This window comes from Cygnus olor, chromosome 2 (assembly GCF_009769625.2).
Source record: "Cygnus olor isolate bCygOlo1 chromosome 2, bCygOlo1.pri.v2, whole genome shotgun sequence".
In the NCBI taxonomy this organism is placed as follows: domain Eukaryota; kingdom Metazoa; phylum Chordata; class Aves; order Anseriformes; family Anatidae; genus Cygnus; species Cygnus olor.
The window spans coordinates 65,848,917-65,874,793 of NC_049170.1; the positions used below are offsets into that span (position 1 = coordinate 65,848,917).

General features: G+C 39.2%; 1 long non-coding RNA gene across 1 annotated transcript; it reads left to right on the plus strand.

The window, feature by feature from the left end:
* Nucleotides 1-25,376, plus strand: LOC121064798. Its single transcript, XR_005816692.1, has 3 exons — nucleotides 1-72; nucleotides 182-355; nucleotides 22,749-25,376. It is a non-coding gene; the product is annotated as an uncharacterized LOC121064798 (long non-coding RNA).
* The last annotated feature ends 501 nt before the right edge of the window (nucleotides 25,377-25,877 follow it).

A 25,877-nucleotide genomic window follows, 5' to 3' on the forward strand; every position in this document is an offset into this window, starting at 1 on the left:
GAAACAGGTATCCATATCTTCAGTCCTGCCTCTGGCCTTGTTTCCTCGAGGGATCTTGGACCAGGATTTTAGGTAGCTTCTCCCTGGTGCTGTCTCTTGGATAGTTATTAGGCCCATGCTACAGTGTTTTCTTCGGTTCTATCTCTGGTCTCATCTCCTGGTGTTCCTGCATGGCCTCCAGGTTAGACCCTGGAAATAGTTAATTACCCTGCTCTTTCTGGGACTGTCAATGAACCCTGTTAACACCACCATGTTGCTTGCCATGTCCAAACCCTGTTGGAGTGTGCCCTGGTTGTCATCTTTGGCTCCTGGCTTGTCACCCCTCGTGGAGCTGTTCTGCTCTTACTGCTCTCCGGTAGGTAAAGTAACACTGGAGATCTGTTGGTATTTTTAGTTTCTTATGGTTACAAAGTTCAAACAAATTAGGATGTTGTTTCATATAAAAAGGACAAAAGATATGGTGAATTTAAAGGAAGAATAGAGAATAATATTAAAGGAGAAGAATAAATGATTCCAATTGTTAAATACCTATCACTCTGAATCTGACCTAGCTTTTATTTTTCTGTGCAAATTGTCTTTGGCAATAAGATGTTGGCAACACTATTTACTCCAACAACCCATTTCAAATGCTGTATTTTTTGTTGTTTTCCTCAGCTGCAAAGGTTTCCTGCAAGGAGTATCTCTGAGAAGGCTGAGGGGTCCTGCGGGGGTGGGGGTGGGGGGGAGTGGAAAAGGAGCTCTGTAAGAATAAAATCAGTGATGAGGTGCTTGAATTCACTCCCATGGAAGGTAGTAACATTTATGCTAAAAAGAGAACGTGCAATATTGGAGGAGGTTTTTTTAATTATTATTTTTTATTTTTTTTTATTATTAATAGTTAAAAGGCTAAAACTGATCATTTCTGCAACGTAGGCAGGATGAGTCTGTTATACATTATCACAGTGATCTCAGCAAATCATACCATGAACACAATACTCTCCTCTCAAGAGTTTTTTTTACGTCTCAGTGCTGGCAAATTTGCCATAATTTTTCAACTGTTTTCTGTCAGTGCAGATCTTGTCTGTTTCTCAGTCTTTCAAACCCACGGACTGTTTATCTGCATGCAGTAGCTGGATTTGTGTCTTCAGCTTTGCCTCTCTGACCATAATACGTGACAAATAATAAGAGAATAGTAATAGTAGCAAGATATTTTTTCTGAGTCTGGAGTAACCTCTAGCATTAAAGTTACTCTAAGGGCTGGAGTAACCATTAGTGCCCTTTCTTAGAGTACTGAAAGAGAAATGTGGATATAGCAAAGATGCTTAACTGCTGTTTTCATGATGTTAAGTTTAAGCTTAACAGTTAACTGAAAAAAGGAAATGGTCATATACAGTACAAAGTATATGTCCAGAAGGACAGCTACCTTGTACCAAAAACTGTGGTGTCCACATTAACTTCTCTACTGCAAATTTTCTGGGAGTGATCAGTGTGCAACATGTCAGCTTTACAGAGAAGGGTAAAAATCAAGACACAGAAGGACCCAGGGCTCTCCTATGCTTTTTTTCTTTAGCAATCTCAAAGCTGCTTCTGGTGAGCAAATTAGCAAGCTAGTTGTTGACACCTGAAGTGTCCAAACAGAGAAGCAAGAGCTTGGGGAGTTGCAGAAAGCAGAACCATTCCTTAAAGTATATGGCAAGAGATCCTTGGTGAGGCTAGGTGTAGAGTCCTCACAAGGTCTCCTAATGGACAGGAGAAGTGACATTGTATAGAGTGCAAGGGGGAAGAATAGCTGGGCAAAGATGGTTTTGAGGCGTACTGGGTGGTTTTGATGTGAGGGGACAGAATTATGGGAGAGGTGAGCCTTATGTGGGAAAGATTTAGAGGGTTACTCAGAAAGACTTATGGATGTAAGTGGATGAAGGAGGAGAGGCTGGTATGCAATAAATGGGATTAAACACAATCTCTGCAAGAGGAGGGAGGGAAAGTAATGTAGCTTTGTGGAGATGTATGAAGAGACCTAGTATAGGAGAAGACAGGGACACAAATATGGCTCTTCTTGAATAGGACAGGGAGAACATCCTGTCCCTTTTGCATGAGGGATAACCAAGGACTATGATGGAGAGTGCATGAACACAGGGACTTTTTGCTTTGAGACACTGCATTTTAAAACTGGAATTTGGGTAAATGAGGATGATTGAGCACTGGTGTAACTATCTGTGAACTGTCTAACTATCAACCTATATTACAGATGTGCCTAGCTGGCAATTTCAGAATTATGGAGCTAACAATACAATTCCTTTATTTCAGGTTATCTTATTTGTCTACACATGAGAAACTCTTATTTTTGAGCAATTAGAAGCATGTTTAGTCAATGTGGGTTCAGCAAAGAAAAATGGGTAGAATTTTCAAGAGCACTTAGGAACAAAAGTTCTGTGGTTTTAAAATATTCTGTAATACTGAAACTGCTTTGTTTTTATGAAGCTCTTCCCCCCCCCCCCCCCCATGAAATTTTCTGGAGTTACTGTAATTTTGGGTGGAGAGGACTAAGCAAGCTGTCATGAAAACTTAGTAACTGTTGTGTCTGGAAAGTTCCTAGAACTGACTATTTCTAGGGCTCTGAATATGTAGCTAGACTTGCTCCAAGATTCAGCAACGGGAGCTGTGGCTGCTTATAGCAATATTTTAGCTTTCTGTAGGGAAGGCCCAAAAATACAAAGCAGATCTTCCTTTGTTTAACACATGCTTTCTATGCCTAAACATATCAAACACAAGCACTCCAACACAATATTTATTTTCTAAAGTAAATATCCCCATTGGTAGACATCTGTGTTCTTAATTCTGTTCTTTATTTAAACATCTGTTAGAGAAAATGTCATGCCATATTTTTTTTCTGTTTGCAGTGGTTTCCAGCTCCAGATGTTCCCAACGAAGTGGGAATAAGCCTGGATAACCCAGCAATCCTGCTGATGATATTGTGACAGTTACTTGGCATGCATGGCAATCTGAGTATTAAAATTCACTAAAGTAGATCATCTGCAAATTAGATTGAAGTATTTAGGAAATTGGTTTCCTTTAAAACTGAAGATAAATATGAATGGAAGCTCCTCTTCCTCTGACCTTCTTATGTTCTCTTCTCTATGTAGTAGACACATTCCTGTCTTTGTTCATCAACTTGCCTTCGGCTTAGCAAGAGTGGCACTTCATTCATAATTTCTTCTAAACAATACTACTGTTTAAGGATACATTTGGCATGTTGATGACATGATACAAAAGTAATGCAAAGAAGACTAGGTTTTTTGTTCCTACTCTGATGTAGTTCTTTGTATGGTAGTCCTACCTGCACCGCAAATGTAACCTCTGACTTTGAAATTGAAGTTTGGCTTCTAGGGATTTCAGGAAAGCAAGGAGCATTTTTTTCTCTCAAAAAAGAGGTGCCTAAATTATTATAAGGGGACAGGTTGATAGGTTCCTAAATGTTTGAGGCTAAAAAGGACACTAAAGCATCTGCTTGGCTGAGAATGCTCTGAGGAGATTCCCACATCACAGGCAGTGCTGACGCCAGGGTCATAACAGAGAATTTTAGCATTTCCTCAGTTCCTTCCAGCATTAGGACACTCCTTCTACAGCTGTCCTGCCTCCTTTTCAGAGCAGTGGTGTCTCAGCTGCTGTATTGGCCCGATTTAGTACCTCATTTGCAGGGTCAGGTAGCATTACTTCTTGTCGCTCTTTTGTGGTAGGTTAGTTTTCACTCTGTTTTATGCTGGTGTACAAAGCTGGAGTCATTGAAATTCACTTTCTGACCTGATGTGTCTGTCTGTGGTTCAAACATCACATATCCTTGTGAAGTTCTGGCCCCAGCTTTTCAACTTTATGTAATCTGAAGTTAATGCCACATGGTATGCCAAGCAAACAGCCTTTGCTTATCATAACCTTGTTCTGAGCAGGTTCTCATATCTGCATTGCTCAGGTGAGTGGCTTCCAAACCACATCACTGGGAAGATTTCAGTAAGTTTTCAGGAAGTTACAGTAAGTTTCCAGTAGTAGCAGTAAACTTGTTCAGTTGAATCTTCACTAAGGATCTAAAGCTGGACTCAGGCAAGGAAGAAACTTTTTGAGGGGAGGATGAGATTTTATATTAAGGAACTGATCTTCACCATATTTATGAACACCCAAGAACTGCTAAAAACAGGAATTAGAAGAGTGGTGCCATGGCAGGTTAGGCTATAGGTGAGGCCTTTCAGTTTGGCAACTCAGATGAGAGCATCATTGACAAAAGAAAGGATTTAGTCAAACTTTAACTACTTGTCAAGTATACTCTGGGCCCTAGTGCTTGTGTAATTGATTTCAGCAGAGCCTGACTCCTTGTGTTTTTTTTTAGTTTCTTCCTTATCTCTTCACCTGTCTACAGATCCTGTTTTAATATTTTACAGCTAGAAGCATGAACAGCATGAATAAAACAAGTTTCTGATTTATGAAGTCTGTGTGACCATTGTTGTTTAAGAATCCTTGTCAACTGTAGCAAGCCAGCTTTAGGTGGATGTCAGTTTTAGTGAAAAAGAATGAGTGGAAAGAGAAATTATTTAGAGAGGGAAAAAAAAGTGACATTTAAAATTCACCTCAAGCAGGGATTTTTGTTTGCTTCTTCATGTGAAAACATAAACAGTAAGTTTATTCAAGAAACTAACATTTCAGTGAAGTTGTTTCTGATTAACTTGAGAGACTTCTTTTCTAGATCTAATTTGCTAGCTTCCTATAATGATTATTAGAGCTGTTGGAAAAATCTTCGCAGAAACTTGAGGAAAAGAAGTCAAATTTCTTAGCTCTTCTTTTTGTCCAGCAGTAAAAATGTTTCAGTTTAAGATGACATTTTAAAATAAATGGAGCTGCAAAAACACTGAAGCTATACTTTTCAAGAGAAGGCACAAAGCATACCTTTGAATGTAGGTACAGCAACACTGGGAATGCAAACGGTTGTTAACTATTGCATAATGATACTTAAAAAATTTTCAAATATCAATAGATAGAATACAAAATTATCAGAGAGCTCTGCACTCCAGATGATAAAAATAATAGGTTAGTGAGGTAGGACTTATTCTTTGAATGTGAAGAAGTTTTAATGAGGCTCACTGTAAATAACATTACTATGGAACTATGTTCTCCTGGACATATTCTGTACCATTTTTCTTACCAGTATCTTTTTCAGTATCTCATTCAGTGTGAATGTGCTAGTGGACCCTTCTTTGATACTGTCAGTTCATGCGGGTTGCTCCTTTTTTGGAGATGATTATGAGAATTCAAAGTTGATATTTTATGCCTATGTATGAAGTGGTTACATGAATAAGTGTAACTGGAAGTGCTCTCAAGCCACTTTCAATAATTTACCAGCAGTCCTGGCTAACTGGGGAGGTTCCAGTTGATTGCAATGTGATGTCTACCTACAAGAAGGCCAGGAAGGAGGATCTATGGAACTACAGGCATATGAGTCTGACTTCTCAGACATGAGAGGGTCATGGAGCAGAACATCCTGAGTGCCATCACACAGCACATACAGGATAACCAGGTGATCAGACAGAAACCCACTGCATGGGTTTTTGAAAGGCAGGTCCTGTCTGACTAACCTGATCTCCTTCTACAGTAACATGACTTGCTTAGTGGACAAGGGAAAGGCTGTGGATGTTGTTTACTCAGACTTTAGCAAGGCATTTGGTACTGTTTCCAACAGCAGTCTCCTGGAGAAACCGGCTGCTCATGGCTTGGGTGGATGTATTTTTCACTGGGTGAAGAACTGGCTGGGTGGCCAGGCCCAAAGGGCCACTGTGAATGGAGTTGTATCCAGTTGGTGGCTGGTCACCAGTGGTGTTCCCCAGGGCTTGGCACTAGGCCCAATTGTGTTTAAGATTTTTATTGGTGCTCTTGAGGAGTGGATTAAGAGCACCCTCAGTGCATTTGCAGATGACACCAAGTTGGGCAAGAGTGTTGATCTGCCTGAGGGCAGGAAGGCCCTGCAGGGGGATATGGATAGACTGGATTGAAGGCCTGCATCCAATTGTATGGGATTCAACAAGGCTAAGTGCTGGGTGCTGCACTTGGGTCATAACAAACTCATGCAGTGGTATAGGCTTGGGGACGAGTGGCTGGAAAGTTGCCCAGCAGAAAAGGACCTGGGGGTGCTGGCTGACAGCCGGCTGAATGTGAGCCAGTGGTGTGCCCAGCTGGCCAAGGAGGCCAGTGCCATCCTGGCCTACATCATAAATCATGTAGTCAGCAGAACTATGGAAGCGATTACCCCTCTGTACTCGGCACTGGTGAGACCACACCTCCAGTACTGTGCTCAATTTTGGGCTCCTCACTAGGTAAAGGATAGTGACTTGCTTTAGCATGTGCAGGGAAGAGCAACAAAACTGATGAAGGGACTGGAAAACAAGACATGAGTTGCAGCTGAGGGAGCTGGGGCTGTTTAGTCTGGAGAGGAGGAGGCTGAGGGCAGATCTCATCTTTTAGGTAGTTATAGAGAGTGGCTTTAAGTAAGGTGGGTGTTGGTCTCTCCTGGTTAAGCTATGCAAAGTTTACTGCACAGTGCAGGAGAAGCAAACAGCTCTGCATCCAAGGGTACTCTCATCTGCCAGCCATGCTTGTCTGTCCTTTGTGCCATAAACTGATCATATCAATCCACAATATATGAAGCACTTCTGTTACTAGAATAATGAATGTGTTGATGTCATCACAATTACTATGACATCAGATTTTCCCTGATGTTACAAACACTTGCAATAGCACTCGAGTTTTCATTTCCTTGGCATAAGTTTTGAGAATAGTTTCTATCTTGGAGTTTTGCTACTCCACCATGGATTGGGAGGGAGAGTTCTGGACAGGCTATCTGTATAATTTTTGGTGCTTAACTGAGGATTTGAAATTCCTATTTGCAGCAGTGGAGATCCATTGGTCAAAAATTTAAAACAGATTGCCATGGGGAAGTACAGAGAAGCTGCATTAGACTGCGTAAGCTAGATTTTATAGCTGAAAAACTGCTTTTAGGTTACTAGTGCTCTTAAATAAGCAAAATATTTTGTGAATAATACATTGCAAGAAGGAAGACTTTTTGTGAAGAGTTTGAAGTCTAATGTTTTCTAAAATATATTTTAGAAAGATACAGGAGAGTTCCTGGGAGGATTCAATGTCCTTATCAGGGACTGACAGTTTTCTGGGACTGTCTTGTCACCATGTGATCTTTTTACTCTGGTCTGCTTATTTTTCTGTTTTCAGCAGACACTGACACTTCTGTGGCAAAGATCGTGCTATACAGTCAAACATCAGAGACAAGGACATTATTTTACAGATAACATTTCATAAAACTTATGAGAATATTAGCAAATAGCTTGGAAAGAGACTGGAGAGATGTAGTAACGCATTCTTTATTTAATGAAGTATACACAATAGTCAATGGATAATGCTTCCATAAACGTAAGACCATTCTCAGATGTAAAGCTTCATTGTAGTGCAATTGATTTCTTTAATCTAGCATGCCTTATATCATTGGAGTGGTTAAAAAAATTCAGCTGAATATCTTTCTGTTGATTTGGCAGGTTGTCTAGGCATTTGGCTCTGCTACAGGGAGCCAAAGTGTCATCGTTTTTATATCAAGTACCAGGTAATGAATGGTTGGGAAACAACTTAGCTTACATAACCCTATGGTTCAAGGTAACTCTATATTCCTCAGGCTTATACTTCCACCTTATATCTAACCAAGTCTTAGGGAGGATAAAATTATTGATCCGTGGGCTACAGTCTGACTCTTTTTATTGTTTTCCATTCCTTTCACAGGTTTTCCTCCCATACTCTATCAAGAGGGCTTTAACTGGCACTCTTTTAAGCCCCTTCCTCATCCTTTTTAGCTCTTACTAGAGTTTCTAAAACTGAGAATGTGAGCTTTGTGAAGACCCATGCCAAACTTTAATTTGATTCTTGTTTCCTTTGTAAGCCCACTCTCTGGCCTCAGCAACTCTTAAGGCTTGGGATGGTATGATCTTTGAATTTAGGAGTAGGGCCACTCTGTGTAGCGCAGCTTATGCATCTCTTATAGTCAGTTGAGATCTAGTTGGTGCTGTCATTAGGATGCAATTAATTCCATCATAAAGTGTACATTTAAGGGAAGCCTGCCAAATTCCACACGAAAAAAGTTCATCTCTATTTACCTATTAAAGAAAGTGTATGTAGTGAATAACATAGACAAATACACTTAAAATTCAGGGAGGCAGATCAGAAATGGGAGTAAAGATTGCTTTACCTAAAGCATCTTTCTGACAGTGACAGGAAGCTGATACAGATGTTTGGGTATTTGACTTCTGTATAGCCGTTGTTCACTCAAATTAGGTTCAGGAAACAATCTGGAAAAGCTGCGTGTCATGTTTCTCAACATGCATGTCAAGAGAGCAGACAGTTCATGATGTCTATTTGGTTCCTGGCCTTTTTGCCAGTGGGGGTTATAATTCTGATTTCCCTAGTGGGTGCCATGGAGAGGATGAAGATATATCAATTGTTCACTGCCTTCCTGTCTTCTCCAGAATAAGAACTACAGTGTCATCAAATGAAACTAGCAGTTACCATGTTCAAAATGAAACGTTGTGATCCTTTATCCAGTGTGAAGCTGAACTGGGAGACAGGACAAGTCCATTGAGCAAAAAGCCAGTGATGACAACTGAATATGTTAAAAAATAAAAATAAAATGTCTGGATCAGTAAATACTCAAGCTGACTGTGAGAGTTAGGGAAATTATGCTGAAGAGAATTATAACAATATAATTGTTCTGTTCTTATATTCTTCAGGCATCAAGTTTTCTCCACTGTCAGGATGCTAACAAGATACTGGACTAGTTTTTGGTTGGAGTGGTTCTTAAGACCAGAGTGAAATGTCTTACAACATAAACAGGGGTCCTTCAATGGCAAAGACGTTCATAACATCTAGCTTACTTGAATAGGAAATGAATGTGTTTATATAGGTGTAAGCAGTTTATATTGTGTGGTTTTTATATCATTCATTATTGTTACATATCAACCTTTAAAACAGTGTGTTGTCAGTAACATATCTAGTATATAACACTTTCTCATAAGCTTCCCAAATACTCAGTTTACATGAATATTACTCAAAGGTAAAGAATGGCACATACGAAGTCCAGCCAATATTTGTGGAGATGGATCACTGCTCTGACTCCAATGTTTTCATGTTAAAACCTACCTAACTTTGATGAACTGATTTATGAATCAGTGATTCTATGCTTTCCAGGTGTGTAGCTTTTCATGAAATTTCTGTTGAGCCTTTGTATCAGTGACAGCTTCTGGCTTGATGAAAGTTTCTGAATTTTAGGATTCTATGATCCCCACCATATGTGGCAGACCTTTGGCAGAGTGGATGGTGAACGTAATGCTTGAGCACACAGTGCAAAGGTCTAGAGCAAGGGAAATTGATGGCTTTCCAAAGACAGTTGTGCATCTATCTGGATGAAGGCACTTCATTAATGGCAGTTGGCTTTCATAACATTCCTGGGCTATTTTGCTAGAGAAACTTTCAATGAGAAAAGGCTGATCCTCAAGACCTTGAGAGGTAATGCATTCACACAAAGTTACAAGCATGGCATAATCTCTGTAGGATGTTCCAAGTGTTACTGTTATGCAAACTCTAGTCACAGTGCTGACTTGATGTTAAACTCTGATTCTTGTAAGAGTGAGTCTGTTACCTCCTACGGGATCTCAACCTTTAAGGATTTTAACATTACTTTAATATCAATCTAATTTTGCTTCTGTTGAATGACATATGTGAAGGAAAATTAGACCCTATTACTATATTAGATTAACCTGGTTTCTGTTGTTGGCTATTTTTGTCCCAATTACTTTTGTTCCACTTAAACTGATGTGAGTATGGAGCTGACATCTACCTGCATTCCAACCCATAAATACTCAGCATCTCACAAAGGTCAAGAAACTTTAAGGTACACACTAAATGCTATCCTGAAGGCTGAGAATTAAGTTGTTTACTCTAAATTGTAGAGATTTTTTAGGAATAATTAAAGACAATAATATCCAGACATTTAAAGGAGCTAAACCAGAATATAAATATATTTTTTTTGATTTCCAATATAAATCTGTTATTTTGATATCTTTGATACTTCCATTTCTTCTTTGACATCTTTTATTCACATATTATATATGTATCAGGGAAAAGGATAGAAATTATTATTCGAGTGCTTTAAGAAATATTTTTGTGATTTTTTTCTATCAACTTTTTTGTCTAGGATTTAGAATACTGAAGAAAGTTAATGCAGGAGAGAGAAAAATGAACTATGTATCCCAAATGATTTTCAAGAACGTATTTTGAGATGCTTCTGTGCTGCAGTAAGCTATAGTTAAAGAGAATCTGATAGCCCCAGTCATGTTTAGTCATGGATGTTTTGAATAATCTGTGAACAGGTATATCTGATAGAAAGAAATACTACATATTTTGTAGTTCTCTGTTCCTTCAGGGAGTACGTGATCTGTATGTATTTTACTTCTGTGTTTATATACATGCACAGCCTTATGAAGCAAATGTTTTCTTCCTTACTTTGCTTCCCTTATAATATTTGTAACTGAGTATTCTACTTTACAGGTAGCATTTAAGTAATGCAGTGAGGGGACATAATTGAAAGTATCCTATTATCTTAGGGAAAAGGAACATCAAACTAGTCCATAAGTTATTTTTTGTTGAGTATGTTTGAAGTTTAGAATTGCTTTTACAAGGAAAGCAATTATACTTGTGGCAACTAAAGGAAAAGATCAATGTTCAGAGCACTTCACTGAAGAGGTTAGGTGGACAATTACACACTTACTGAACTGCCATTGGCTCTGACTTGTCAGAAGCACTTGATCTTTGAGTGCAAAACCTGATGTCTTTGTAATCTAAACTGGCTCATTTTGTGAGCACTGGGCTAAGTGCTTGTCTTAGCTGCTTGTATTGGTCTAAAAATACAAGGGGTGGGGAGGGAGAAGATCCTGATGCTGTGTAAGCACTGCTCAGCAACAACTAAAACATCGGTATGTTATCTTCACAAATCCAAAGCATAGTACTGTGCAAGCTTCTATGAAGAAAATTAATTCTATTCCAGCCAAAACCAGTACACTTATGCATGAGTGCCTTCATGGAGAGTGTTTTTATGCCCTGAGCACGAATGTTCTTCTCTGTTTGTGAATAGAAGCTTACTGCTTCATGTGACTTTTCTTACCCACTCTTGCAGAAGAGGGAAACAAAACTGGAACAGTTTCTTCCTTCTGTGTTCTCTTGATCACAGCAAGAAGTAGTGGACAAGCAACTCTTCCTCTACCAGATGAAGATTTATTGCAGCTATGAGGAGTTAGAGATGGGGCTATATATCTTTTTACAAGTATATAAGCTCTGTGATGATCTTGCACGTTAGTACTCTCATCTTTGAAATCATTCTTCTTGCTGTAAAGAGGAATGCTTTCAAGGTGAGGAAAGACTGTTAGATTATTTATTCAAACCCCTTGAGTGTATTAGTCCATAAGTCATCACCAATTAAAGTGAGTTGAAGAGCTTAGTTATAGTGCATCCTCCAAACAGTCTGTAGTTGTTGCCAGATGACTTCTGAAATATAGTCTGACTCCTTTTGTATATTCCAGGTGGTAATACTCTTCTCAGATACAAATTTGGGCCTTAAGCTTCATTTTGAGGTCAACTAGTTTCTGTCAGATGCAACAACGTTATAGTAGACTAAATATATACTTGTGGTATAATTGCCTAAAGTAACTAGGAAAATAAAACTAATATTCACATTTTAAAGAAAATGTACAGCATTGAAGAGGCTTTCAGGGTAGGGCGTAGCTGCATTACCTGAGCATTCCCTAAGCTTCCAACCTTAGATGCTATCGCACCAGGGGAACCTGGTGTGCTGATTCTAAGGAACATTACGGAGCGTAGAGCGGAGTGGAGACACTGCGGCTAGGCTCTGTGACCAGGTGGGGACTCAACTGTTCTTGTGCACACCAAGACTGATAAGCTGTGCTTTTGCTACCCTGAGCCAACGACCTGTCATGTTTTTGACAAAATGCTGTACTCTAGTGTACTTTTGTTCATTATAATATCATTATACTACCAAAACGCACCTCCATCTCAAAAGCTACCCACCTCCAAGGTGCAACCACCCCTCACTGAGCATGCACTCTGAATTTCTTGGAGCCTATTCCTTTAAACGGAGACAGGAAAACTTTTCACCAATCATAACTAAGATATGCTTGACTAGAGTCACTCAAGCTCCACCTAAAAGATAGAAAATAATATAAATTGGCCTAAGAGAGAGGGGATGTCAGGAAAGATACCATCGTTAGGGGAGATATCATCGTGAGGGAATACGCCATCCCGAGGACCTCCTGACTCCTGGGATCAGTCGACGGGCTGAGCCTCTCTTCCCCCCATTGGGATGCCTTTGGGTGAGATTTGAACACTTGGTTATACTGGGTGTCTCTGCAGAAACTTAGAAATCTCTATACAGTCTTCGTGCTTTTTAGTGTGTTAATTTCCAGGTTGTGCACCTGTGTATTTCATGCATGCTAGCTTGCTTTTGCAGACAGTAAATTATCACCGGCAATCCAAAGAACCTGTGTACGTGTTGCTGTAATAAATTGCACTTAACTGCATTGTTCCTAGCTGTGATAGTTCTCATTGAACGCGACTAGAGTGAGGGTGTGTTATGTTGTTGGCGAATCTGTGATCGTGATAGTTCAGTGCTCTGAATCTGACCAGACCAATATCGGTTAATGTGTTATTGGTGAATCTGTGATTGTGACAGTGAACTACCTATGTGATTGTGATCTATTGTGATTGTGAACTACCCCCAACCGGACCCGTAACAGTTAATCGGCTACACCCCTTAACGCGACAATACTATAGGTCTTATGGTGTATGATACCTCCCTGAATTTATAAATGACTTTCAGAAATTGTTCTATGATTTTATGATCTTGTATTATCTTGTACGTCCTTAAAAAAAAAAGTCAATACAATTCTTCAGTGTTAATCACCTAACTGATATTGTACACAGATTTAACACAGACTGTAGGGTGGTTCTTAAGTGTCACATTAGCCTCCTTTGCCCCAGACATGGTTAGAGCTCAGCTCAGTTCCTTGTCTGAGTCTCTTCAGTTGCAGGTGCAGTTTTTAGATCTATAGTAAAGACTCAATCTGATTCTCACGAAATCTTATTAGATAGTACCTCCATTGGAGGCCGACTTCCCACTAATTTCTAGTGTTTCTCCATTAGCCACTTCACTTTTCATGTAATATGTGCTTTGTATTTTAGTTTTTAGAAATTGTCTGCTGTACAATACTATAATTGCTTCACAAATGGCCATTATATCTATGTAATTATTTTTATAATCTGTTCTTGCCATTTATGAGTGTTTCACTAATAGAGGTGGAGCTTGACCAGAATCCCTGATCAAAATGTCAGTATTACCTTTCTTTCAGTGATGAGAGAGTCAAGTAAACTTTTCATGGCTATCATAAAAAAAAAAAGTCAGAATTGCCAGATGTTTTAACTTGGATGTGGATGTTATTTTCCCACTGGGAGCTGTCTACCCACATGTACTGTCAGGATTCAAATCATGTTTAAGAATAATATTGTACGACAACAGACTTTGGTGTTATAAGGACAGGGCTTTTACTGCATATATTTCCATGTAGGGAAAAGTGATAGGGAACAGATTGAGCAAGGAACAATAAAAGTCTCTCTTAAATGGTCTTTAAGATTTGCAGGAGTGAAAGTAAATAAATTTTTCATCAAAAGCCAAAATACTGTACTCTCACTCTTCTCTAAGCGGAGAGAGAATGAGGTAGCAATAGAGGACAAGAGGAAATGGGCACAAACAAACACAGGAGGTTCTCTCTGAACATCAGGAAGGGTGAACATCATGGCGAGGGTGACGGAGCACTGGCACAGATTGCACAAAGAGGCTGTGGAGTCTCTGTTCTTGGAGATCTTCAAAAGCTGCCTGGACAAGATAGTGGGCAACTGGATTTATGCTGCTTGAGCAGGGGGATAGACTGGATGATCTCCAGAGGCCCCTTCCAACCTCAAGCATGCAGTGATTGTGATTTTGTAATATGAGGCATGAAATGATAGGACTTTGATGCCAATGTAATGAAAATATGGTGAAGGATCTTAACTAGAGTAGAACAGGTTCTCATTTTTAATATTATATTGATGTTTGATTTCTGAATGGCTTATGAATGACATAAATGAATTATTAGATGTTACAAACCTGAACGTTACATAATTTATCAATTTCAGGTACAGCAGAACAAATTTATAACAAAGCTATTGGCTTTCTGGACTTCCAAAATATCTGTAAGAATTGATTATAATACTTAAGCTGTGTATTAAACATTAATCTTTTAAAAGCATTTATAATTAGGATATTAATATGAAGCCAGTTTCCTTTTTACTATGGTGTAGCACTGCCTGGAAGTGGGAGAGGGTAATTGATTTAATGAATTATTTATTCTTTCAATATATTCAGTGAACCTGATATGTTGGACTTTCTGAAGTAGAGGTATCACATGAGATGATCTTGATACAACGTGCTGACCTAAATTTCCTTTACATTTGTGGATGTTCAAGTCTAGAGTCAGAGACAAATAAGCCTTTGGTAAGCGTAAGTGGAACAAAACTGAGTACTGATGTGGAAGCAACGCTGGGAGTCAAGCCCAACTCTTCCCACAGTGAAGATGGGACTGTGGCGGGGGGGGGAGGGAATCCTGTGTACAGATCTACAGTAGCTATATATGACTTTTCAGGCTCATTTATAGGGATCCCCAGGCAGACAGTGGCCTCACTGTAGATGGAAAAGGAGATGTACGGCAGCACTAGTACTCAGTGATGACAAAGCTCCAGTGTATCCCCATTAGAGTAAATTTCTAACAAATGAACCTAATCATTACCATTAAAATACAAATAATAATACAAATGTAACTCCTACCTGTTACATTTGAGTCCTAAACATCTTATTGGAAATTATAGGCACAAATGCTGCTTACTGATAGAGGTTCAAATGCAGAGACAAATCCTAATAAGCAGAGGACCTGATGTGTTTTGAAGTGTAGGGATCCTTATTTGCATTCTATCTAACTTGGACAATTTACCAAAGTAGGAGAAAAGCTGAAAACAAAAGCCTTAGAACATAGCTACTTTAATGGTAGGGCAGATGCTTTGTACTTTCACAATTGCTTTGTAATGGAAAGAAGACAGGCTTTATCATTAGACTACGGTAGTTTTCTAAATAGAAAATAGCACCTGTAATGACCACCTAGCATCAACCCCACTAATGTGATGCACTGCAATTACATGCCTGTTTGCTGTATCATCTCTTTATCTCAGTTATCTGAGAGTATTCTGGAGATATCACAATCTGTTCTTCTCTGCTGTTTTGACTGGTTTCCTGTCCTATCTAGACAATTCGATAATGGAAAGAGGATGTTACCTATTTCCAAGACCTATGGTTCCTAATAAACAGAGTGGGAGAAACAGCTACAGCAGACAAGCTCATGGACCATAAATCGCTATGTAAGAGATGTTTTTATAATTCTTGGTCTCTGTAGCAGTATGTCCTGATTCCCTGACCTGTTGTAGTGGAGCTTGCCAGAAGAATGCAACTAAGGAATTTTTGTGCCAAGTTTATCATAAAATACTGTGTCCTGGTCCTAGGAATGTAAGAATTGGCAGATTGAAACGTCCTTCACTGCACTGAAATCTTATTCCTTACAAATATCTGATGGGAGAATCTGATGGGAGCAGGTGGAAAGAAAGCACCTTTGCCCTGGCAGGTTACCAGTGCCAACCTTCTTTTACAGATCTGTGTGCAAACTAGGTTGACAATGATATCACGTAAAGGGGAATACAGTATGTGCTACAGAGCCTTTTCTTAGTCCAAAAAAAACCCACCCCAAAACTTCCCAGTGTGGGATTTTGTAGAATCTCTTGATGAAGCTGCACATGAATGAACGCTACTGAATATGTTTAATGCTCCTTTTTGTACAAGTTCACACAGAAAAAGAAGACTAAAATTGCCACCATTAGTGGCAGAGAAAGCCTCCAGGAAGCCATTCAGTGCTACTGTAATAAACATTCATTATTAACACTACTTTGTGAACTAAGAACAAAGCTATTTTGCTGGTATGTGTACAGCTCTGAAGCATGCTAGGGATACAGGATGAAGCAAGTATTGATATTTAACAAGAGTCTTTACTAATTCTTCAAATTTACCCTTATGGGCAATAGAAATAATCATATTCTGTATTATTTATTTGAAGATGCTGAGTCAATTATTGGGCATAGTAAGAGCACTACAATGTTTTTTCTGTCCAGTTCAGATCACCTTATGGCCCCAAGCAGGTTTCTTTAATACGTTTGTAGCGGCCCGGTGGGAATAGGGATATGCTTAATGGAACTACTCAGTAGCTAACATATTGGTGACAAGGGCATCATCACCAATCAAGCCTGTTTATAAAGGACTTCATTTATGTGGATCCTTTTACTACTATGTGAGTTCACACGAGTTTGCATTAGTCCCCACTGAGCCCTTCCTGTGGGTCTGAAAAGTGCATTCCTTTTATACTGGAGACTCAGGAGCTGAGAACATGCTAAGTCTCTGTTAGCATTTAACACCAAGTTTTTCTGTAATTTATCTGGGAGTTGTCAACAAAACAGTCCACTTACTGGGCAGCAATATTGACAATCTAATGGACAAATCAAGTAGGACTGTTAGTGGGCTGTATTTAATCTCCATGTCAGAGAAGCATTTTTATGAGAAGGGTCTCACTGGACAACAAATTGAGCAAAGGCCAGCAATATGCACTGGCAGCAAAGAAGGCCAACAGTGTAAGGAAGACATGGAGTTATTGGAATGAGCCCAATGTAGGGCCACAAAGGTGATCAAAGGACAAGTATATCTCTTATATGGTGAGAAGTGGACAGAGGTTGGATTATTTAGCCTAAAGAAGATAAGGTGTGGGGTGGGGAAATCTTATTCCTTGCAAATATCTGATGAGAGGATGTAACAAAGAGTATGACTGTTTCTGGTGGTGCTCAGTGACAGGAAAAGGTATGATGAGCACAAGTTGAAACACAGAAAACTTGATCAGAATGTAAGAAAGAACAGATCATAAGAAAGGAAAAAAGAAAAAAAAAACTGTTCTACTGTGAGAATGTTTGAATACTGGACCAGGTTGCACAGAGAGGTGGTGGAGTCTCTATGCTTAGAGATATTCAAAACCCAGCAGGACACAGTTCTAGGCAATGTGCTCTACATGATCAAGCTTTTTGCAGTGGCAGTTGGACTAGATGATACCAGAGGTCCCTTCTAGCCTCAGCCATTCTGTGACTCTTCAAGCATCAAGTCCCTGAGATAAGCCGATGTTTTTTTTTTTTCCAGCCTTCTGCACCTTTCATGCATCAGTTTTATAGATGGGGGTAGGTAGCACCTATTATTTCCAGAGGTTTTGGATGTTTCCCATTACCAGACCCTGTAATCTGGACCCTGTAATGTAAACCCAGCTTCTCTTGGTTTGCTGAATTTTACCTTATTCCAGCTGACAGACTGCATTAAAAAAGTTTATACATCTTTAATATTGCTGCTCAATATCATGAGGCTCTCTAGACTCTTCAGTGAGAGACCTTGGCTTGAGAATGAGGCTTCTTTCATCTCATCTAGAAGGAGTGAATAACAGTGCTGTTCCAAAAGGTAGAGGGAGAAGTTCACCCTTTAGGTGGAGGGTTGGAGTTGGAGTGTGACATCAGCCTGCCAAGGTGGCCTGGTCCTGTAGTCCTGCCTCTCATTCCCCTCATCTCTGCTCTGGACCCTCACACAAGACCCCACCTGCTTCCTTTCCTCTTGTATTTTTCTACTACACATACAACATTGTTTACCTGTATTTTTATACCATACCTATTATGATTCAGAATATCTGAGCAACATATTTAATGGCTTAGTACATTATGTACATTACAGTCAGATTGGTAGTGGTTAGCACATTGTCTGAAAGATTAGGCTACAGGAAAGAAACCTGGCTGAGAGTTCTCTGTAATTTCCTCAGATATTGCAGTGGTGTTCTGAAGAATCATGGACTTTATTTGTGGTTTTATTCTGTAGCAAAATGAACAAATGAAATAATTTTAATGAAATTAAACAAGCTTGAATTTCATTTGGCATCTTGTCAGACTCAAAGATAAGGTAAAGAACCCTACATCTGAATATATGACATTCAGGATGAATTGTTATTTACTCTTTTCAAGCAGCAATACACAGGCAGTTCTTTAAATTAAAGTAGTAAGAAGACAACATTGATGTTCTCAAGAGAGTAAGTAGCTGTTCTGTCACTAGCACTGCAGATTGCTTCTATAATTTAAACTACAAAATGCAATAGACTTGTTTTTTTCCTTTAATTAAAGTTTGAACAGAAGGGAAGGCTGGCTGGCAAGGGCCAGTTCTTGCCCCAGTTAAACTAAAGTATCCTATTAGTAAGTTCTGTTGGAGAGTTCAGCAACTAAAAAGGACACATAAGACACATTTTTCTAACTTTCTGAAGACCTTTTCTAAAAATAAGAACATATTCACTGTATTTCTGCCTATTTCATTTCAAATTCATCAAAGAGCTGGGAGTTCATATCTGCATCTGTTGGCTTCAAAGGCAAAGTTTTGATACAGGACAGATGATGAACAGAATTAAGAACTGGTTTCTCCTTGAAAGAATCTATAGCCCACCAGTCCATCTTTCAACTATGATTAATTCTTCTCCCCAGCCTTTAATACGTTGCTTGTTGTGGGAATACTTGTTCCGGAAAAGGGTAGAACAGGACAACCTCATTAGCTGACCACAATGAGACATCAGACAAATCTTTTCCGCTTTTGACTGTGATGATCAATATAGGAAAAGTTCCTCTGGATAGAATTTTGATGTAAAAGGAGTCTTTGCTTTGAGTACCCAGAGAGAGGAGCAAATCTTTAACTATGTGTAGGTGTTTGAGTAAAGCACAGCTTGAGTGTCTGACAGACTGTTTCACTAGAATGCCGTGAATTGCAATTGGCTTTGCTTTTTATTGATAGGAATCAAGTCGAGCTTTTTGCTCAGAATACCAAGAGCCAATTTTTACTTGGGATTTATCATTGCCATTCCCACTCCCTTCTGTAGAGGCTAACATTTGCCCTGTTTTCTGACCACATTCTTCTATCCTGGTGGTCTCTGAACACCTTTAATATTAAAGTCTGTGCCAGAAGCAATGTAAAAACACCCATTGTAAGTATGATTGCAGTACCATTATGCACTATTCGAAGCAGGGGAGCAACTTACCAAGGCACAGACATACCCAGCAGATGCTTCTGGCTAAAGATGTAACAGTCATTTGTCCCCAACAAAACTTGTGCACTGTTGTCGTACTGGAATTTATCACCTATTTTGGCCTGTTGGCAGAAAAGAATTTGCAAGTCTTCCTCACTGATTCAGTGCAAACTTCACCAGCTAAATGTAAACTTCCAGAAGAGATGGTTTGATTTAAACTGTGACACTTGCAACCATTTGCTGATCAAATGTCTGCCTGACTCTAAACCAAGTGATAGTTAAGAAGATAAGTTATGCCAATCACAACCTCTTCTAAGGTGATCTGAGTTTAAATCTAATCAAGTTAGTCCTCAAACCCTCCTGAAAATGTGTTTATCCTGCAAGAAACTTCAGCTAGAACTCTGTTCATCTATTCATCTTAAATGTAATATTTTCTTACAGAATGTTGAAAAATTGCTTTCTTAAATGTAGTCCAGGTGAGAACAAAATGTCATGTAAGAAACAGACTGAGAGGAGAATAGGAGTCCTTGTATTTAAGTACACACAGTGTCCTTAAAACAAAAAGAATTTTTTAAAAAGATACTGCTTCAGGAAATTTGGAGACACGGTGCTTCCAGTACTGTAAGTGGAGGAAGATAAAAATTATATAACTGAAAATATTTTTGATTTCCTGTATTTAAGCAAATTTCTATACGTTATTATTGAGATACTGAGATTACACCCTCTCTAAAGAAGACCTTATAAAAGAAGAGCGTAGCACAGATGAATTTCATATATAATAACTAAGCCAAGGATTGTCAAAAATAGGAGTGTATGGCTAGGTGAATTCTGTCAAAGTGATGAGTGTCCAGAAGGTTCTATGGAAGAAAATGGAAGCAGTCGCTTGGTTGTAGTTTTGAAAATAACTTATGTGAATGTCTGTGCTGGGAGCAAACAGTGCATCAAAACTTCGTGCTTTTTAGTCCTGAACTGACTGTTGAAGTCCTGCTCTTGTCCTTTATTGGATGTTTCTCTTATATGGATGTTTCCACAAACTGCCTCTAGCTTTTCCCAACAGATCATAATTTGTATTAGTTTTACATAATCACTAGTAACCTACGTAAATGTGTACATGAAGTCCAACCATAAAACCTACCTGTATTTAAACTGAGTATATGTGTCAGAATGAAACCAACACAGTGACTTATTGCTGGATGTTGATTCTAACACTCTCCCCACACAATGATTTACCAAGAAGAGCTACCTTATCACAGTGTCACTATCAATCTTGCTGAACTGTGGAAAAGCAAGTAAGCAATCCAAAAGGGTCTATAGAAGAGTCATTTATCATCTGTAGAACAAGCAAATATAGTGAAGGGAGGTGTAGAACTTCTTAGTAAATTAAAATGTACAAACATGAATGTCTGTATACAATACAGTGCAAACCCCTGGAGAGGGAGGAATCATTCTCACCTGTGCTGATGGTGCTTGGAAGGATAAGCAAGGAAATGCTGAAACTTTAATCATAGCCATTTTTATCCAATATTATTTGTTCATCAGGTAAGCAAAGACCAAGACTCTCTGTGTTTTAAGGACACTCAAGTTAAGAACACTCAAAAATGCTAATCCATGTTGGCTGAATACCAACCTTACGAGATTCAAATGAAGTTGTTTTGTCTATTTTAAGCACAAAATTTAAGGTCATGTGACTTGCAGTCTTTGCCTTTTCTGGCCATCCTTATTTTGCAGTTCTGTTCCATGGAAAAGAGAAATGCATGGATTTTTTTTTCATCCTGTAACAGAGTGAAGTGAAAATTTTTCATAACTTTTCTCTCCAGTTTTTCTGAGAGTCCACATATGCAACAGTCCCAGTGATGTGGGCAGATACCTGTGTAAATAACTCAAATTCTCCCAGCTGCTCTGCAAACAACACTATATAGGCCCTCCTCCTTTCTTGGCAAGGTGGAGGTAAAGTTGAGGCTGCCTGGCCATCACTCTGCAAAATTGCTCAAGCCTGCAGCATGCCATGTGTGGCACAGTGATCAGAGGCCCTCCCTTGTTGTAGGAAGGTTGCTGTTGAGCAGAAATCCTACTGTGGACCAGAGAAACCAAAACAGTCAGTGGAACCAGCACAACTCTGAAGCAAACTTCTTTCAGAGGCAAAAGTTTCACATGCATTTTTGGTTTTTGACTTGATGGAAAATTAAGCTGTAGTTTAAATTTTTCTCTCACTTATATGGCTTAGTTTGTAGTCCTGAATGATTAAAAATGGAAACTGGAGGTAGCACTCTGTACTTGCCTATGCCTTCCATATGCTGAAAAAGTTACAATCGCTTCTGATCTTGTGCTTAAAAAGAGTTTAGAGGATGTCTGTGCAGCTCCAGAAGGCGAATTTAGCTAACTGTAGATGCATCTCTAAAGTGTCTTTGCAAGTAAGATGTCAGTGCTGGTTAGGAAAACCAGAGTGAAACTGCTAATCACCTCCGTCATTTATTCTAGTACTATGACATATTCCTATCACTCATTTGCAGTATTCATTGCCAGCTTCAAAGGAAAAGTATAATAGAACAGTGAATGTTTTTGGATGTAGCTTTCTTTTACACAGGAGTATCTTATATTAAAAACAAAAAAAACTTTTGAAGGCAGAACTACAGACTATGGAAAAAACAATCACTGTGTCTTCAGTAAAGCCAGCATTAGACATAGGTTTCACTAGGTTCTGTCAGCTTGTTAGGTATGGGTCACTCTTTACTTCTCTGTATGGGACTATATCTGCAACCTGTAAAGGCAATTGTGTATGCCCTCTATATGAAATACCAAACTTTTTTTGTATTATGACTATACCAATTGGGTCAAACAACATATGTTTCCTTCACTGTGCCTGTAATATATGTGTTTTTAATAGCCTAGAAATATTGTCAGAAAAAGAGTAATTTCTATTTCTTATGATGATTACACTGTTGAGGATGTTGAAACCAAGAATGAAGGGTGTGATGTTGAGAAGAGACATATCTTTACTGTCTCTGTTAACGACCTAAATCCCAATCTGATATCAGATCTTGTTTGAGAGATGCCTGACAGAAATTTCAGACAGCATATCACAGGACGGTTGAGGTTGGAAGAGGCCTCTGGAGATCATCTGGTCCAACCCCTCTGCTCAAGCAGGGGCACCTGGAGCTGCTTGCCCAGGACCATGCCCTGATGGCTTTTGAAAATTTGCAAGGAGGAAGACTCCGCTACCTCTCTGGGCAACCTGTGCCGGTGCTCAGTCACCTGTAGAGTACAGAGGTGCTTCCTGATGTTCAGAGCAAACCTCCTGTACTCCAGTTTGTGCCCATTGCCTCTTGTCCTGTCACTGGCCACCACTGGACATTGCCTCGTTCCATCCTCATTTAACCTCCCTTCATGTATTTATAGACATGGATGAGATTCCCCTGAGCCTTGACTTCTCCTGGCTGGACAGTTCCAGCTTCCTGAGCCTTTCCTCACAGGAGAGGTGCTCCAGACCCCCCATCATCTTTGTGGCTTCATCATCTTTGCTGGACTCTCTCACGTAGCTCCATGTCTCACTTGTACTTGGGAGCTCAGAACTGGACCCTCTACTCCAAGTGTGGCCTCACAAATACCAGAGGTGGAAGGATTGCCTCTCCTGATCTGCTAACAACACTCCTCCTAATGCAGCCCAAGATACTGTTTGCCTTCTTTGCAGCAAGGCCACACTGCTAACTCATATTCAACTTGGTGTCCACCATGACACCCAGTCCTTTTCCACAAAGCAACACCTGAAAGGAAAAAAGGCCATCTGTATTTGAACTGTGTTTTGTTGTTCACTTTTGTAGCTTCGATTTGAGGCTATCAAGTGTAATTTGTGGTGCCTTGTTCTGATTATTAAAGAAAATAATGTTGTTACCTTTTAGTCATTATGTGTGCTACCCCAAGGAGAAAAAAAAAAAAAAAGAAAAACAAACAAAAACACAGTTGAAAGGCCAGTATTATATCCATTTCACAAAAGATAAGATTTAGTTAGTAGATAATCTGAGGTGCTTTTTCTTCATTATGTCTATCTCATTTTCATTGGTCATGCTGCGATTAGAGCATGTTCTTTTGCAATGAGCACAGACCCCCCCAGTCATGGCCTCTGTTTCAACGATGACCTTAAAAGCAAAAAAGCCTCTTTATGGCCATTGGTGTGCATAACCACAGTCCCGCTGAAACAAATGTTTTTCTTTAGTAATTGACATGTCAGGAGGTTAATAGCAGTTTATGTCATGGTAACATATAAAGATATTTGAATTTTCAAAAATTAATATCATAATTGATTTCAGAAGTGATTCAGGTGATCTCCTAAACATAAAACATAACCTCTCCTAAAATTAAAAAATGTAAAATATATTCTGATTTTTCTATGTTGCAGTTTGTGGTTAATTAACACTTGCATTCCTATTGAGTTAGGATGATAAAAGACTGTTAAACAGGATGATGAAAACAATGTAAAACAAAAAGTGTAACTAAGTCAAAATGCCTTCCTTCAGAGTACCTACCTTATATTTGTAAGTGCTTCAAGAAGAGCAAGATCTTGCTAGGGTAAGAACACTGTGAATGACTGTTGAGAAATCCTCATGTCATTTGCTAGCCTAAAGAAGCCCTTAAGAAGAACAAAACCTAAATGCTGAGTCATACACTTTGATATCATCAGTTCTGACCTGATTTCTGTTAGTAATGCTTTGGCTATTGAAGAAAAAGTTGCAGTTCTTGTCTCCAATTACTCCAGTGGCTCTGGGAAATAAAGTACCATAGCTCAGGGGATCACCTCAGTTCAAAGGTAAAGTTCAATCTCAGAATTAAGGTGTGGGGAATGAAAAATTTCCATCTTTCAACATTGGAACAAAAAGCTTAAAGTAATAAGCTGTAAGTAATGCTTACAGAGCACTGAATAAACCTTTGAATTCGGTTTATTTTTAGTGCAAATGCTAAAGGACTACATAGTAGCTAGATAGGAATAGGGAAATTCATAGAAACTGTTGTTTTTATTGTTTGGGTTTTTTTTTGAACAAACAAAAAAAAGCTATCACGGCCATCTGATGAACTGGTGACAGGGAAATTGCATATAAGATGAATTTGGGAGAGAAACTGCAGAGAAAATAAAAAATAAGTGGTCTTAAAGGGGTAGATGAAGCACTAATTTGAAGCTACAGTGACCTCTGTGCACATTCATCTATAGTATATGCAGGAGTTCAGAAGAGCTTGACAAAGAGAAAGGTGATATGCATGTGTTAGGGTTCTATTATATCAGTATTGAGAGACCAGCTACACAGAAAGAAAACGCATATTTTTAAGTGAAGTAGTCCTTTCTAATGATGTAGTCCTGTATCGTGTTGAATATGAAAGGGTCTATTTTAATTGAGTGTGCTGAGGTTGTTTGTGTCAAAGGTAATTGCTTTATTTACACCAGTGAAAGATTTATAGAACCAGTTGCCTGGACTATGTTTTAACACTAAGCAGGAGGTATGAAGACTTTACTATTTACAGACCCAGGATTTATAATCTATTAAGGTCAATACAAGTTGCAGTGACCTTAGCTGTTCTCAAGATTGGGTCTTTACCATTAGCATCAGTCAGCCTATTTGCGTCAAGTCTGCCTCAGTGCAGGTGCTTATGCTGGATATTTAAACATTCTTCCAGCACTACATTTCTATGAAAACTTACCATTACTGAAGGAACAAATTGAATGAAGAATAAAAGACACGGGTTGTGTCACTCCCTTTCATAGAATGTCCTTTCCTAAGATCTGCAGAAATAGAATGAAAAAAGAGGGAGTGGGAAGAAAACAATTATCCAAGGGGACATAGTAAAAATGCTAAATTATGGTTACTCCTGGTGTGAGCACAGTAAATGAGTTGTGGCTGGCTTGTTGCCAATATTCTATCTGCTCTGAAATTATATCAGAGCAAATGCAAAGTTATTCTAATATGATCATGCAGTCAGAATCTCGCCCTTTTTATTTTTTTCATAATTATGCAGATTTTTCACTGTACAATAAAGCATAGTTCAAACTAACCATTTGTACTTACCTATCCTTTGGAAAAAAAAAATCAGATAGGGTTCTAAGTGTCTAATTTATTTACTGGATTGTTAGTAGAGAGGCTGACAAAGTAGATGCAATAGGCTGACTAAAGTTTGGAAAAATTTCTCATAATCAGCCGTAGCCCTCTGTTAGCTGACTTACATACTCATGTGGTTCTGGGCCACATTGTAGCGGGTTTACGTGGCAAGGTTTTGACAGCAGGGGGCCATAGGGGTGGTTTCTGTGAGCCCGTGGAGAGGAGACCACACAGGAGCAGGTGAGCTGGCAGGAGTTGCTGCCCGTGGGGGATCCAGGTTGGAGCAGTTTGCTCCTGAGGGATGGACCCCGTGGTATGGACCCATATCTGGAGCAGTTCTTGAAGAGCTGCTGCCTGTGGGCAGCCCATGCCGGATCAGTTCAGCAAGGACTGCATCCCGTGGGAGGGACCCCACAGCATAGGGGATGAGAGTGACTAAGAAGGA